Raw genomic sequence first — 15,094 nt, forward strand, 5'->3', positions numbered from 1 at the left:
ATATATTTCAAAATATACAAAAAATGGTTTATATATATTTAAATATTTCTATATATTTATGTATTATAAACTTTATTAATACTAAATACTTTTTAGAAAATAGTTTTATGTAAGTAGGAAATATCAGTTTCCAAACATTCATTTCCACATTTCCAAACATTCATTTTGCCATTAATTGTAATAATCCAGTGAGATTTTTGTCTGACAGCAGCCAGTGCTCCACACAGAGATCTGAACTGATCATCATCAGTCTGTCTGGAATGACATGAAGAAACAGAACAAACTGAGACAGAATAAATCCAGAAGATCTGTGGCAACGTCTCCAAGATACTTCAAGAAACCTTCCTGCAAAGCTCCCTGAGAAACTATGAACAAGTGCACCGAGGGCAAAGGCTGCTTTAAACGCAAAGGATGCTCACACCAAATGTTGATTTAATTTAGTTATTAGAAGTTAATTGATAAAGAAAATCTATTTATGACATTATTTTTGACAGCATCCTCATTTTACAGCATTTTTACACAAGTGCCTTAAACTTTTCACAGTACTGTAGCTTTGCAGGAAGGTTTCTTGAAGTATCTTGTAGTCGGTGAAGCATTTTGGCCACCACTGTATATACCTATTGCATTTTATCCTCACCCACACAGCAAAAAATGTGTATATATATTTCCAAATCTGTTTGCAAATTTTCAAATATAAAAATAAATAAGATGGTTCATATATAGTAAAATGCCGATATGTATGTGTGTGTGTATCCTTCAGTAAGTTGTAACTTGTATTTCCTCATTTTTGACCATTATTAAATATATTTTTAATGTAAATATATTTGTGTTGTCCATAATATATTTTAAAATAGACATTTACCATTCAATCAAAATGTATTTTAAGATTGTAAATATACACTGAACAAAATTATAAACGCAACACTTTTGTTTTTGCCCCCATTTTTCATGAGCTGAACTGAAAGATCTAAGACTTTTTATATGTACACAAAAGGCCTATTTCTCTCAAATATTGTTCACAAATCTGTCTAAATCTGTGTTAGTGAGCACTTCTCCTTTGCCGAGATAATCCATCCACCTCACAGGTGTGGCATATCAAGATGCTGATTAGACAGCATGATTATTGCACAGGTGTGCCTTAGGCTGGACACAATAAAAGGCCACTCTAAAATGTTTTATCACACAGCACAATGCCACAGATGACGCAAGTTTTGAGGAAGCGTGCAATTGGCATGCTGACTGCAGGAATGTCCACCAGAGCTGTTGCCCGTGAATTGAATGTTCATTTCTTTACCATAAGCCGTCTCCAAAGGCGTTTCAGAGAATTTGGCAGTACATCCAACCGGCCTCACGACTGCAGACCACGTGTAACCACACCAGCCCAGGACCTCCACATCCAGCATCTTCACCTCCAAGATCGGCCAAGACCTAAGGCACACCTGTGCAATAATCATGCTGTCTAATCAGCATCTTGATATGCCACACCTGTGAGGTGGATGGAGTATATCGGCAAAGGAGAAGTGCTCACTAACACAGATTTAGACAGATTTGTGAACAATATTTGAGAGAAATTGGCCCTTTTGCGTACATAGAAAAAGTCTTAGATCTTTGAGTTCAGCTCATGAAAAATGGGGGGCAAAAACAAAAGTGTTGCTTTTATAATTTTGTTCAGTGTATATTTGGATAACCCACCCCTCACCTCCCATTTTTTTATTATAGTTATAACTTTCCAACATATTTTGTAATTTGAAGGTTTAAACATTATTTAAACATTTTATTGAAATTGGTTCATGCTTAAATTAAGCCATGTTGTTCACAACATAAATACATACATTTATGTAGAATATATATTAAATATATATTTACATAAATATATATTATATATTCACCTAGCAACCATTCAAAACACCCTAGCAACCACATATCAATGCCATGAATACGCCAGCATCAGGCAAACACTATGTACTCACATTTTCTCTAGATGACCAGAAACACTAAATGCTCTTCTTTTTTCCTCGTTTACGTCACGCTGGATAAAAATGTCTGTTGAATTATTGAATGTAAATGTGTAACTTCATCATACGACTACCGTAGACGCACTGGTAATTTCCATGAAATATAATCATCACGTCCCTATCCACACAAGTCAAACAAATGCGATGATGAGTGTGATACCGCGGGGCACAATCAAACACTGCCACAAAGAGCACGAGGAAATCTATTAGCGACAGATAAAGCAGAGGCTTCCCTCACTGTAATGAGATCATAAACATCCCAAGCCAGCATGTTTGCTCTCGGCTGCTTTACCCCTTCTCATTTAACGCTATTATTCTTCACATTTGCGAGTTATGTTTAATACATTTGAGGTTGGAGCAATTGAATGCTCAGAGAAAGGCCTGTTGGAGGAGATGTGGCAGGACATCACCTTTCTGCCAGAACAGAATAGAAATACTCGTTTGATTGGAAAGCAGAAGCCACATCCATCCTCGTGCCCCATGAAGTCTGAATTTTTTATATGTTTTATGAATGTGAAAACTGGGGAAGGACGTCAGCGACTGTAATGAAGCACACATGAACGTTTCTATATGCGGTTCTGATCTCTCCGCAGGCTCGTCCTCTGCTCTCCTGAAACACACGAATGAGATTCGTTTACAGCTGTGATGTTCTGGAGAGTAAAATACTGTCTTGTTTGTCATTTAATATGGAAAGAAACGTTGCATCTCTTTTCATTTTCTCAATGCAATTTTAAGACATTGATCTGTTTGTTTGATTGCTCACATGATTGAGCCGGGGTTATTATAGTTACCTAAAACTAAAACCATAAAATACTTTTTTTTTTTTTTTTTTTTCTCAAAATAAACATTAAATGAAATAAATTATTTAAAAAAACATATAAATGTCAGTTGCCAAAGCAACATTTCTTATTTTCAATTACTTTAAATTCATTTATTAAAATAACTAAAACTGTAACTGAAATAAAATAAAAAATGTAAAAACAACAACAACAACAAATTTATTACAATCTTTAATAAAATGAAAATGAAAACAGAAAATGCACAAAATTAAAAACAAAATAATTCAAATATATTTTAAAATACACAAAAATGGCCAAAACAAATTACATTTACATTTACATTTATGCATTTAGCAGACGCTTTTATCCAAAGCGACTTACATTGCATTCAAGTTACAGTTTTTTACATTTTATCAGCTCTTGCTTTCCCTGGGAATCGAACCCATGATCTTGGCGTTGCTAGCGCCATGCTCTACTAGTTGAGCTACAGGAAAGAAATGAAATGTATTATAAATTTATTAATATATATTTGATAAGTTTACTTTACAAAGTTATAAAAATTGTAAATGAAATTAAAACAGAAAATACAAAGATTATATATATATATATATATATCGAATTACACAGTGTATATATATATTAAACAAGTGACGCTCATTTTTATATAATTAATTAATTACTTTTGTATTGTCAGTTTTATTTTATTAATAAAACTAATAATAATTAGAATAATTATTAACAAATAATTATTAATCATTTTAAATGTTATTATTTTTAAATTAATTATTCAACTATTAATTAATTATTTTATTCAATTGTTGGAATTTATATGCTAGATTAGTGCCAACAAATTTTTTTTTAAAAAGAAGCTTGTAACCTCAATTTTCTCTGACTTTTATTTTTTATTGTTTGTTTGTTTTATTTTATTTTAAACTTATTAGTTGATGTCAATTAGCTTACTACAGAGCTAAAAGTTGGTATGTTGAACTTTTAATATTTACATTTGTAAAGTCTTTCTAGGAAAACAGACTAAAAGTTTTGATGATTCACCAGCATCCAGATTTTTCTCCAATAAAATGCTTTCTAGATTAAGTTTGTTGTTTCGTTTGCCCCTGACTAGCTTCAGCAAGTACATAAACTAGAGGATCTGGAGTGTTATTGGCTAACATAAGTGAGATGGGTCTCCTGAGCTTTGAAAGAGCAGTAATATTTCACCTCTGCTGCTCCTCAGAGGAACAGTGACAGACGACGCTCTTCCTGCAGAGACCGTGAGCTTTATCAGTCTTTTATCAAGACCAGTCAAGAACCATCTGTCAAAGCCCAGCGGATCCACCGGCACCACAGTTTTAACATAAGCAACTCATGCATATTTGTCAGTTGTATATAAATGAAACGGGTCCGATTTCTGTAATAGTACTAATACAATAATACAATAACCAAGTTTATATGTTTATCATTAATACATTTGATTTGTTTTCATTTTAAATAATTAAATTTTGCTTGTTCCAGCTATAGCCTTATTTAAACCATGTTCAAACTTCATACAATTTGAATAAATGTGAAAAATATGATTATTTAAAGACAATTAAAATAAAAAAATAAAAAATGTATTTAGATATTAGAAAATAATTTTTAAAAAATGTTTAGAAATGTAAAAAATTAAAAAAGAAATGAATAATATGCTGAAATCTTATGTAGGACTGACAAATATTCATTACATTGCGAGTATTAGTTTATGTTAAAACTCTGTAATCTAAATTGTATATGCAATTCAAATAGCTAAATATTTAATTAAAGAAAAAAAACAAAAAAAACAACATTTTATTTAAGGAATAAGTCAAAATTAGTGCATAATTAAAACTCAAATCCGTAACAATAGGAGCAATAATAATGTCTGCCATATATTTTCTCGTATCATTTTTGGATATTTTTATAAGTAACTAAAACTTCTCAAGAATATACTTATGCAAAAATATTATTATCAATCTGATTAGCAATATGTCTTGTGTTTATGAATTACACACACACACACACATAAATATTATATATATATATACAGGTGCTGGTCATATAATTAGAATATCATCAAAAAGTTGATTTATTTCACTAATTCCATTCAAAAAGTGAAACTTGTATATTATATTCATTCATTACACACAGACTGATATATTTCAAATGTTTATTTCTTTTAATTTTGATGATTAGAGCTTACAGCTCATGAAAGTCAAAAATCAGTATCTCAAAATATTAGAATATTACTTAAGACCAATACAAAGAAAGGATTTTTAGAAATCTTGGCCAACTGAAAAGTATGAACATGAAAAGTATGAGCATGTACAGCACTCAATACTTAGTTGGGGCTCCTTTTGCCTGAATTACTGCAGCAATGCGGCGTGGCATGGAGTCGATCAGTCTGTGGCACTGCTCAGGTGTTATGAGAGCCCAGGTTGCTCTGATAGTGGCCTTCAGCTCATCTGCATTGTTGGGTCTGGTGTCTCTCATCTTCCTCTTGACAATACCCCACAGATTCTCTATGGGGTTCAGGTCAGGCGAGTTTGCTGGCCATTCAAGCACAGTAACACTATGGTCATTGAACCAGCTTTTGGTACCTTTGGCAGTGTGGGCAGGTGCCAAGTCCTGCTGGAAAATGAAATCAGCATCTCCATAAAGCTTGTCAACAGAAGGAAGCATGAAGTGCTCTAAAATTTCCTGGTAGATGGCTGCATTGACTGTGGACTTCAGAAAACACAGTGAACCAACACCAGCAGATGACATGGCAGCCCAAATCATCACTGACTGTGGAAACTTCACACTGAACTTCAAGCAACATGGATTCTGTGCCTCTCCACTCTTCCTTCAGACTCTGGGACCTTGATTTCCAAATGAAATATAAAATTTACTTTCATCTGAAAAGAGGACTTTGGACCACTGAGCAACAGTCCAGTTCTTTTTCTCCACAGCCCAGGTAAGACGCGTCGTGACTCTTGATGCACTGACTCCAGCTTCAGTTCTCTCCTTGTCAAGCTCTCACAAGTGTTTGAATCGGCTTTGCTTGACTGTATTCTCAAGCTTGCGGTCATCCCTGTTGCTTGTGCACCTTTTCCTACCCAAATTCTTCCTTCCAGTCAACTTTGCATTTAATATGCTTTGATACAGCACTCTGTAAACAGCCACACCTTTCAGTAATGACCTTCTGTGACTTACCCTCTTTGTGGAGGGTGTCAATGTTCGTCTTCTGGATCATTGCCAAGTCAGCAGTCTTCCCCATTATTGTGGTTTCAAAGAACAAGAGATACCCAGAATTTATACTGTAGGGATGGTCATTTATTCAAACTCAAATGTAAATATTCTAATATTTTGAGATACTGATTTTTGACTTTCATGAGCTGTAAGCTCTAATCATCAAAATTAAAAGAAATAAACATTTGAAATATATCAGTCTGTGTGTAATGAATGAATATAATATACAAGTTTCACTTTTTGAATGGAATTAGTGAAATAAATCAACTTTTTGATGATATTCTAATTATATGACCAGCACCTGTATATCAATTTATTAAAAAAAAATTGTTTTTTTTTTTTTCATTTTTTTGCTGTAAAAATTATATTATTTCAAACCCATATCTTTTAGGATAAGCGGAGGAGAATGGATGGACCGTCTTGGATTTAGACGTCTTCATTAAGATGGAGTCACCTGAGGAGGGTTTGTGTGTGTCAGAAGCAGAAATGGCCTCTGGTCTCGGCAGCATCTGTAGAGTGTGTTCACTGCGGACGCTTGTATAATGAGGTTACAGCCTGCGAACTCCAGGCAGGACTGTGCTCTTATCTCTTTGACCGATGCATGATGGGAAGTTTCTCATTGACACTCCGCTATTATGATGCAACAATAGTCTGTATATTGACGCTGACGTCCTTGAGGTTTGTGCTGCAGCTGCGTCTCCGTCCCTGATGTCTCTTATTGAATTTGCCGTCTTTGTGAGCGGCAGCGGCTTCAGACAGACTCTGGATTGGGTTTAAGGCCCTCAGGAGCCGCCGGCGTTTAACAGGGACCGGAGAGCTGCGTGCGCTTAATGCCTGCGAAAGTGCTAAGAGACACACAGGGAGTCAAACTACAGAGTACATATCAGATCAGAATAAAAAAAGGGAAAAGGGAATAAATGTGTTCAGTAAATAAATGCAAGCAGTTCACTGACAGAATATAAGGCAGGCTTTGATAATACACTTTACATTTTAATACAATAATACAATTTACATTTTTGTAAATATATTCTGTAATTATATTCTAACCCAAAATGATGAGAGGAATTATAAGTAACTAAATTATAAGTAACTTAAAGTTTATTTGCTTATTTGTATTTTTCAGTTCTAGGATCTACATTAGATTTATAATTTATATCTATATCTATGAAATATATTTTGTGTATATACATTTTTGCTAAATGCAATTTTTACATATATTTTAGACAGTATATATGCATGTAGACTGAAAATATATTCATGAAAGTATGTATTATATTTGTAAAATATATTTTCATATCTATGAAATATATTTTTGGCCATTCTTTATATACATTTTAGGTAAATGCTAAATCATTTTTACCATGTATTTTGGAAAATATAAATTATTCAGACTTAAAATATATTTAAAAATGGGCAAAAGTTATCTGAGAAAATTTGCCATTTGCCATATAGGAAGGTTGAGTAAATGATGACAGATTTTAAATTTCTGCATGAACTGTCCCTTTAAGGGAATATAGCACAGATAATGGCAGGTAGTGAGGCTTATATAGTCTCAGGCCTGGACTGGATTGATTCGTCATGCTGGGAAGCTTTGTGATCAATAACTATAACATCATCCAGACCAACTGATTCATCATGTGACTGAGCCATCCAGCTCTGCCCGGCTGATTGAATTCAAACAGGCCTGGAAAATAATGCATCAGCCTCATTTATCCTCCAGGGCTTTTTCACCTCCTGCGCTGTCAGCCCCGTTTATCTCTCCATTCACTTTCCCTAAACACTGACGCTGTGTGTTCCTCCCACAAACAAATGACAGAAGCAGGCTTCAACTGCACAATTCGAAGATAAACCGGGAACAATTTATCAGTCTTTAGCTGCTGGGTCTGTCCAGATCCTTATGCAACTCATAGTGCTTTTGCAGTACAGTATAATCAGCACACATTTACGTGAAAATTTGCATGCATGCAGTATTAATCAGGGTTAAATGGAATATACAAAACTTAAAAAAGGCAACAGTTCCATTTTCATTTAGTTTAACTTGATGTACTAAAATAACTAAAACTGAAACAGAAATGAATAAAAACTATAGAGGCATATTTTTTTTTAAAAATCTAATAAATAAATAAAACTAATACAAATGTCAAAAACACAAAATAAATTACTAATATTAAAATGAAACTGGAAAAAAAATCTATTGTAGTATCCTAACAATACTAAAATAATGGTATTAATCTTGTCAAGTTGAAAATGCAGCAAAAAAAGTTTTTTTTAATTTCAGGAATACCTACAAATATGAATTGAAAATGTTTTTATTTATTTAATTTTTATTTTTAGGTTTATTACTCTTTTTTTTCCCCACAGATTTGTTTCTGCTACCACATTTGCTACACTTAAAAAATGGTGTAAGATTTACTTTGAAAAATTTTCACAAACATTACAAAGAAAAAAAAAAGAAAAAAATGTTTTACAAACTTTTGAAGTTACAAGTCTGAAATAGTATTTTCTTGTAAAATGTACACCAATAATTGATATTTACAGTTTATTTCTACATTATATTGTGAATAGAATGGCAGTTTTCTGAATTTATAGAAAAATGCATGACCTTGGCACAATATTATACAATATCCCACAATGCATTTGATTTCACTTTCCTTTCCCAGTGTGATAAATGAACTGGAACTGCAAATCTAAGCATCATTTCTTGATTCTTGATGGTCAAAATTAGTCATGTACATTATACTACTATTCTAACATCCCTTCTGGGGTCTAAACTTCGACGGGTATCACAAATGTCTGGCCACGTGTTCTGGTGAGACAAAAGCATTAATTATTTGTACTGTGATTTCCATTTTAAGAGCCGCGTCGCGGGGGGCCAATCAGCCAATGAGTGTAAGGAGAGACTGGAGCTTCCCGCTCCTTCCTGCGTCTGACAGGAGTGTTAAATGTTGCGTGGTTCTCCAGCGCCGAGCTCAAAGGAGGGAGAGATTAAATCGTAATGTGAAAAAGACGGGTAATTGTGCTATCCAGCAGCTCTAATTGCCACATAAGCATGACTATTTTTTGCACTTTATAATGAAGCATCTTAGTTTAGTTCAACATCCTTTTTAAGCTTGAGAGGGAACAGTCTCCAGGGAACGGTTGGAGAGAGCGGAAGGAATGTTATCCTGCAGCAGATGGATATTTCAGCGTTCTTGGATATTTAGCCGTGTTTGCACTGTTATGACTGCTCATCCTTGGGGATTTTTGAGACTTGTGGAGCAACTCTTTTGACTTTGACTCTGTAAGCAACCATCTAGCAATGCCCTAAAGGATTACAGTAGCTCACACAAAAATGAAAATTTCCTAAAAATGTCCTCACCCTCGGGCCATTCACGATGTAGATCAGTTTGTTTCTTCATCAGATTTGTAGAAATGTACCATTGCATCACCAGTGGATGCTCTGCAGTGAATGGGTGCCGTCAGAATGAGAGTGCAAACAGCTGATAAAAACATCACAATAATCCACAAGTAATCCACACCACCCCAGTTAACGTCTTGCGAAGTGAAAAGCTGCAGCTTTATAAGAAACAAATCCATCAAGACATTTTTAACTTCAGACAAGTCCTAAATCCATAATATTGCTTTTTCCAGTGAATGAATCAGGAGAGAAATCTGCACAGATCAAACACTGTTTACAAGCCAAAACAGTCCAAAACAAATACGTTGGTGGATTTTCATGTGAGAGGACAACATATGATTGGCTTTTTCACTGGAGGAAGCGTTATTATGGATTATGGACTCATAATTTAACAAGAAGCAATGTTTGAAATATCTTAATGATGGATTTGTTTCTTGCAGTTTTTGGCTTTACAAGACATTAACTAATGGACTGGAGTGGTGTGGATTATTGTGATGTTTTTATCAGCTGTTTTGATTCTCATTCTGACGGCACCCATTCACTGCAGTGTGCAGAGCATCCATCGGTGAGCACGTGATGCAATGCTACATTTCTCCAAATATGATAAAGAAACAAACTTTTTTTTTTTCAGAAAATTATGAACAATCATTCTTCCAGTAACGTTAACAGAGTGTTCATTTAAAGTAATCTGGCCTTGAATAATGTTCTCAAAACATTAGCACAAAAAGGTCGTTTTTACATCATTCATGGAATATTTTATCTATGAAATGTTTTAGTTAGACGTTCAACTAACAATTTTTAAATGTTACTACTTGTTTCAGAACATTCAAAAATAACATTCCTTTAACGTTTGCAAAATTATGAAATGGAATGTTTCATAAAAACATTATTAAACATTTAAAAAAAGCTCAATGTTTTGAACGTTCAGAGAACATTTATATAACGTTTTCATAACTTGATGGGAAGATTATCAAAGCGTTCTTTGAACATACTTCTGTTTGCTAGAAAGCACTTCAAGACCTTCACACTGATATAGCCTCCTACATAAAATGTAATGTTTTGATGGAATGCTTTGAACAGGACCTGGGGTTACAATGCTTATGACAAATTATGATTATGCATATTGAGTTTTCTGTGTTTATATAGCTTGCAGGTTAATGCAGGAAGAGCTCTGGTGCAGCATCCATTAATGATAATACTTCATTCAGAGAGCATTTGAAATCTTGTAAAGTTGCTTTGGGACCCATGGTGGACATTTACCTTCCCGCTCCATTAAGATGAGCCGGCATAAAGACTGTCATCATCAATAATACATTATTATTGGGTCCAGTGAACCAGATCGAACACAATTATAGGAGCACAAAGTCAAAGGAAGAATTATTAATGAGAATGTTCTGAACTTGAACACTTGTTTTTTTTTTTTTTTTTTTTTGCAGTCCAAGTTTATTGATGTGAAGCATATTCCACAATGCAGTGCGCTTAACTTAACCTTCCATTTCTAGAATGAAAAAAGTTTGTGACTGATTGTTTGACCAAACAAACCAAAAAAAGAGAGACATTTTTGTACAAAACTCAAAACGACAAAATGGCATTACTCACTATCAGTAATGAATGCTTCACCAGGGCTCTTCCTGCATTCATTTGCAAGCAAAACAAACACAACATATTGAATATGCATTATCATAATGTGTCATAATCTTTGTAAACCCTGGTTCTGTTCAATGCATCCCATCAAAATGTCATATTTGATCATGTTTACTTATTTCTGAGATGCCAAATGGATGGCATTTGCTTAAAGTTAACATGCAATATAGTGAGATCATGTGGCAGAAGTCTTGCTTAGTATTGTTTAAACTGTATAACACCATTTGAAATTTTTATTTTTATTTTATTATTCAGGTTTTTTTTTTTTTTTTTTTTTTTATTAATGTAAAAAAATCTATTGAAAAACTGAAATTATTATCTTATTATATTATATTATATTATGCTCTCGGCCATAAGCAGTAGCATTATTCCATTCCACACATATCCTCTGCTGCTGCCTTCCATTTTTTATCAATGGATGATGGCAGAATAAATAACACTTTTATCATGCAATCTCCCTCATTGACGGTTCGAGCGGTAGATATTTTCCGAGAGGTCAGATCTGTGACACCGCTCATGTTCTGCATTGATCAGCGTGACCTTTTACTGAGTTTAAAGGTCGGATCAGAGCCGCCGAGGATTATTGTAAATGATCGGAATAATTCAGGGGTCAAAAGCGGGTCGGATGAGATCTAAAACAATTAAATCACGTTCCTTTAGGGAGGTTGAAAACATCGTGTGTAAATGGAAATGCAATATGCAGAGCGATAAAATGGGAAAAAGCTATTTATTGGATCTATCAGAGGTGAGTGCATACCATCAGATGGAGTAGAAGCACGTATCGCATCTCTACAGCAATATAATAATCAGAAATATAGCCATTAAAACACTCAGCGGAGATGTTGGATGGGCACATTGATCCAAGCATCATATTCACTTTAGAGTGATGATGTGATGATGCATAGCTTTGTAAAAATAGTTTGTGAAGTAGTTTGCCGAATGCAACAATAAACGTTTTAAAAAGTAGTGTGCTACATCGCTGTCACATGACCACACTATGTTGTGTGTTTAATTCAGCGAGTGCCATAGTAACATGTGCAGCATAAAACAGAGCAGTACTGTATCCCACAATCCAATGCACCGAACTTGGACATTACACTGTAAAAAATGTTTTTTCCAGAGTTCTAAATAAAGTATATTTTACAAAACTTAAAATTGAATTCAATGTGTTATTTGGTATTTCTTTGTAATTATTTGTGAAATTGACAATGATTTTAAAATGAATCCTATACATCAAATTATTTTCAGTGTGCTGCCACAAGTTTATTGAGGACTAGGAGTGACGCTTGAAAATAAAATGAAGGAATAAGTTATCAATTTAATAATTCAAATATAAAAATTGATATAAATATTTTTTAAATGCACAAATTAGTAGTCATATTTAAAACTGTACATGTATACGTTTTAAAATGTAGTTAAATACACTCTAAAAAAAATGGTGCTATATAGCACTAAAAGTGGTTCTTGGCTCGTAATCATAGGGGAACCACTTTTGGTGCTATATAGCACCATATCTTTAAAGGTGCTATACAGCACCTTTGTCAAATTGTGTTATGTAGAACCATAAGAGGTGCCATATTGCATTGCATTTCTTCAACAAAAATGGTGCTAAACAGCACCAACAGTGGTTCTTTGGCTCGTAAAGAACCTTTAAAGGGGCTTAACAGGTTCTTTGTACGGCAGTGGTACTATCCCAGGTGGAAAAGACGTAGTATTAAATGTATTAAAAATATACTTGAAATTCAAGTAGTATGTTTATAATACGTTTGTATTCCCAACATGCTTATTTGAAGTGCATTAAAAATATACTGAATTGCATTTTAATATATTTCTAAAAAGTATACTTGAAGTACTTTTGTATTAAATATATGCTTAGTTATACTTCTAAGAAATATGCTAAACACAAGCATACTTTTAATGTATTTCTAAAAAGTATACTAGAAATACTTTGGTAATAAATATATGCTTAGTTACACTTTTAATCACCCCAAAGAACCGCTGAAGAACCATACAGGAGCTTAACAGGTTCTGTTTATGGTAGCGGTGCTATATAGCCAAAGAATCAGTGAAGAACCGCTGCAGAACCACTGAAGCACCAAGATTTGCACCAAAAGTGATTCCTATGATTACAAGCCAAAGAACCACTTTTAGTGCTATACAGCACCATTTTTTTTAAAGTGTAAAATAAAATAATTAATTTAAATAAAATAATTAATTAAACTGTAATTTTACTAAAACAATAAAATGGTAAATTAAATATTTTTTAAATGCACATTTTAAAAAGCATTTGTCAATTGCTTTCCTTTGTGAAACAAATCTCTAGCACGCTACTTTTTGAAAAGTTAGGCACTGCATACTGTTGTTTTTTTTTTGCATACTGTTTTTAAAAAATAGCAGACATATAAGCCAGGCAGTAACTTTTAGTCATATATGTTTTTATGAATAACCAATGGACAAAAAAAAAAATCTAGTTATCATCACGGAAATAAATACATTTCAGAAAGGATTCGTTCATATTAATCATAATGACATGTCAAGCACATTGAGATTTGCAAGCTGCTTTAAAAAGCATATGCTAAATTAGAATGTAAATGTAGATATTTTTCAGTGTGCTTTTGTTCTGCACTACACACAATTTTGCAAATGTAACTGGGAACATTCTCAGAACTCTGGCTAATGTTCTGGCAAGGTTGTCTTAAATTTATGAACAAACATTCTGTTCTTTAATATCTGGTCTTTAATGATGTTCTCAAAATATTATCACAAAGATGTTATTCATACATAATGGATTTTTTTTTCTTTATGTTTTCATAACTTATTAGCATATTAGCAAAACGATCTTAGAACACATTTCTTTTGGCTGGGACAGAAAATGTGCATACTATGCATGGTATGCATACTGCAAAAACGTGAGTAATATGGCAGTGTCATTCCAAACAGCCAAAAAGAGAAATTGCATGTGCATGTGTATGCACAGGGTCTATGCACAGGAGATGCATGATGTGTTGTTATTAGGTCTAATTAGGCTAATTTACTGAAACAGACTGTCTGATGTGTGTGGCCTCCATTCAGCAGTGATTGTATTCGGATGCGGTTAAAGACTGATGACCGGCCACCCCTTCACACATCATCACATACCTGCCTATTGGCTGCAAAATAATTAGCCACTTAGTATGCAAATGAGCGTTACAAAGCATGACCTTTCAAAAGCAGGAATGTAAATGTCTTGTTCCAAATCAGTCCCTTTGCAAATTAATGAAGGAGCAGTTTGGGTTTGTTTGCCGTTCTTTTGTTTTGTTTGGTTTGTTTGCATTGAATCAGATTCAATGCATCGATGCTGCACGGAATGGAGGGAAAACTCTAAATTACATGCTACACGGGCAACCTGCCAATTTAGTTCTTGAAAATCATATCAGGCCATAATACCGCAGCTGTAGTTGGAGCATGTCACAAACAAACCCGTTTACTGTGCTGCAAAACACTCTTTTTGCTTTGACAAAGAAGTGGAAGGTGCATGAAACACTCAATTATTTTCGCAACAATAAAAAAGTATATCTTTTTTGCCAATGTTTTTGATTTATTGTGTTTTCAAGACCTCAGCCAGTAACTGGATCTTCAGTTCATTTGGTGCTGATGGATGTTTTTCTGTCATAACGGCATTTGATCACCTTTATGTTGACTAATTGGCTACAGTGATTGATATTTTGTGCAGTGCAAGTTTCTCTAACGGATGAGCTGCCTTTATCGCAGACAGACAGTGTTTGTCAAGGACAGCGCAGCTAATTGTTGGGTTTGCACGGCACGCTGACATTGAATGAGTACTGAGACAGCTCCTCGTGCATTAAACACGCTGCTTGCTGGTATTTACAGTAAAACTATCAAAACAGTTACTGAACCGCGGAGCTGAAGCGATTATGATTGATCATGAGTGGTTTTATATCACTAATGTGTCATTTAGCTGATGCCGACACACAGTGCAGGGTCAACCCGGAGTATCCTGAGGTTAAAAACCTCTTCAA

The sequence above is a fragment of the Onychostoma macrolepis genome, chromosome 19 (assembly GCF_012432095.1).
Source record: "Onychostoma macrolepis isolate SWU-2019 chromosome 19, ASM1243209v1, whole genome shotgun sequence".
Lineage (NCBI taxonomy): Eukaryota > Metazoa > Chordata > Actinopteri > Cypriniformes > Cyprinidae > Onychostoma > Onychostoma macrolepis.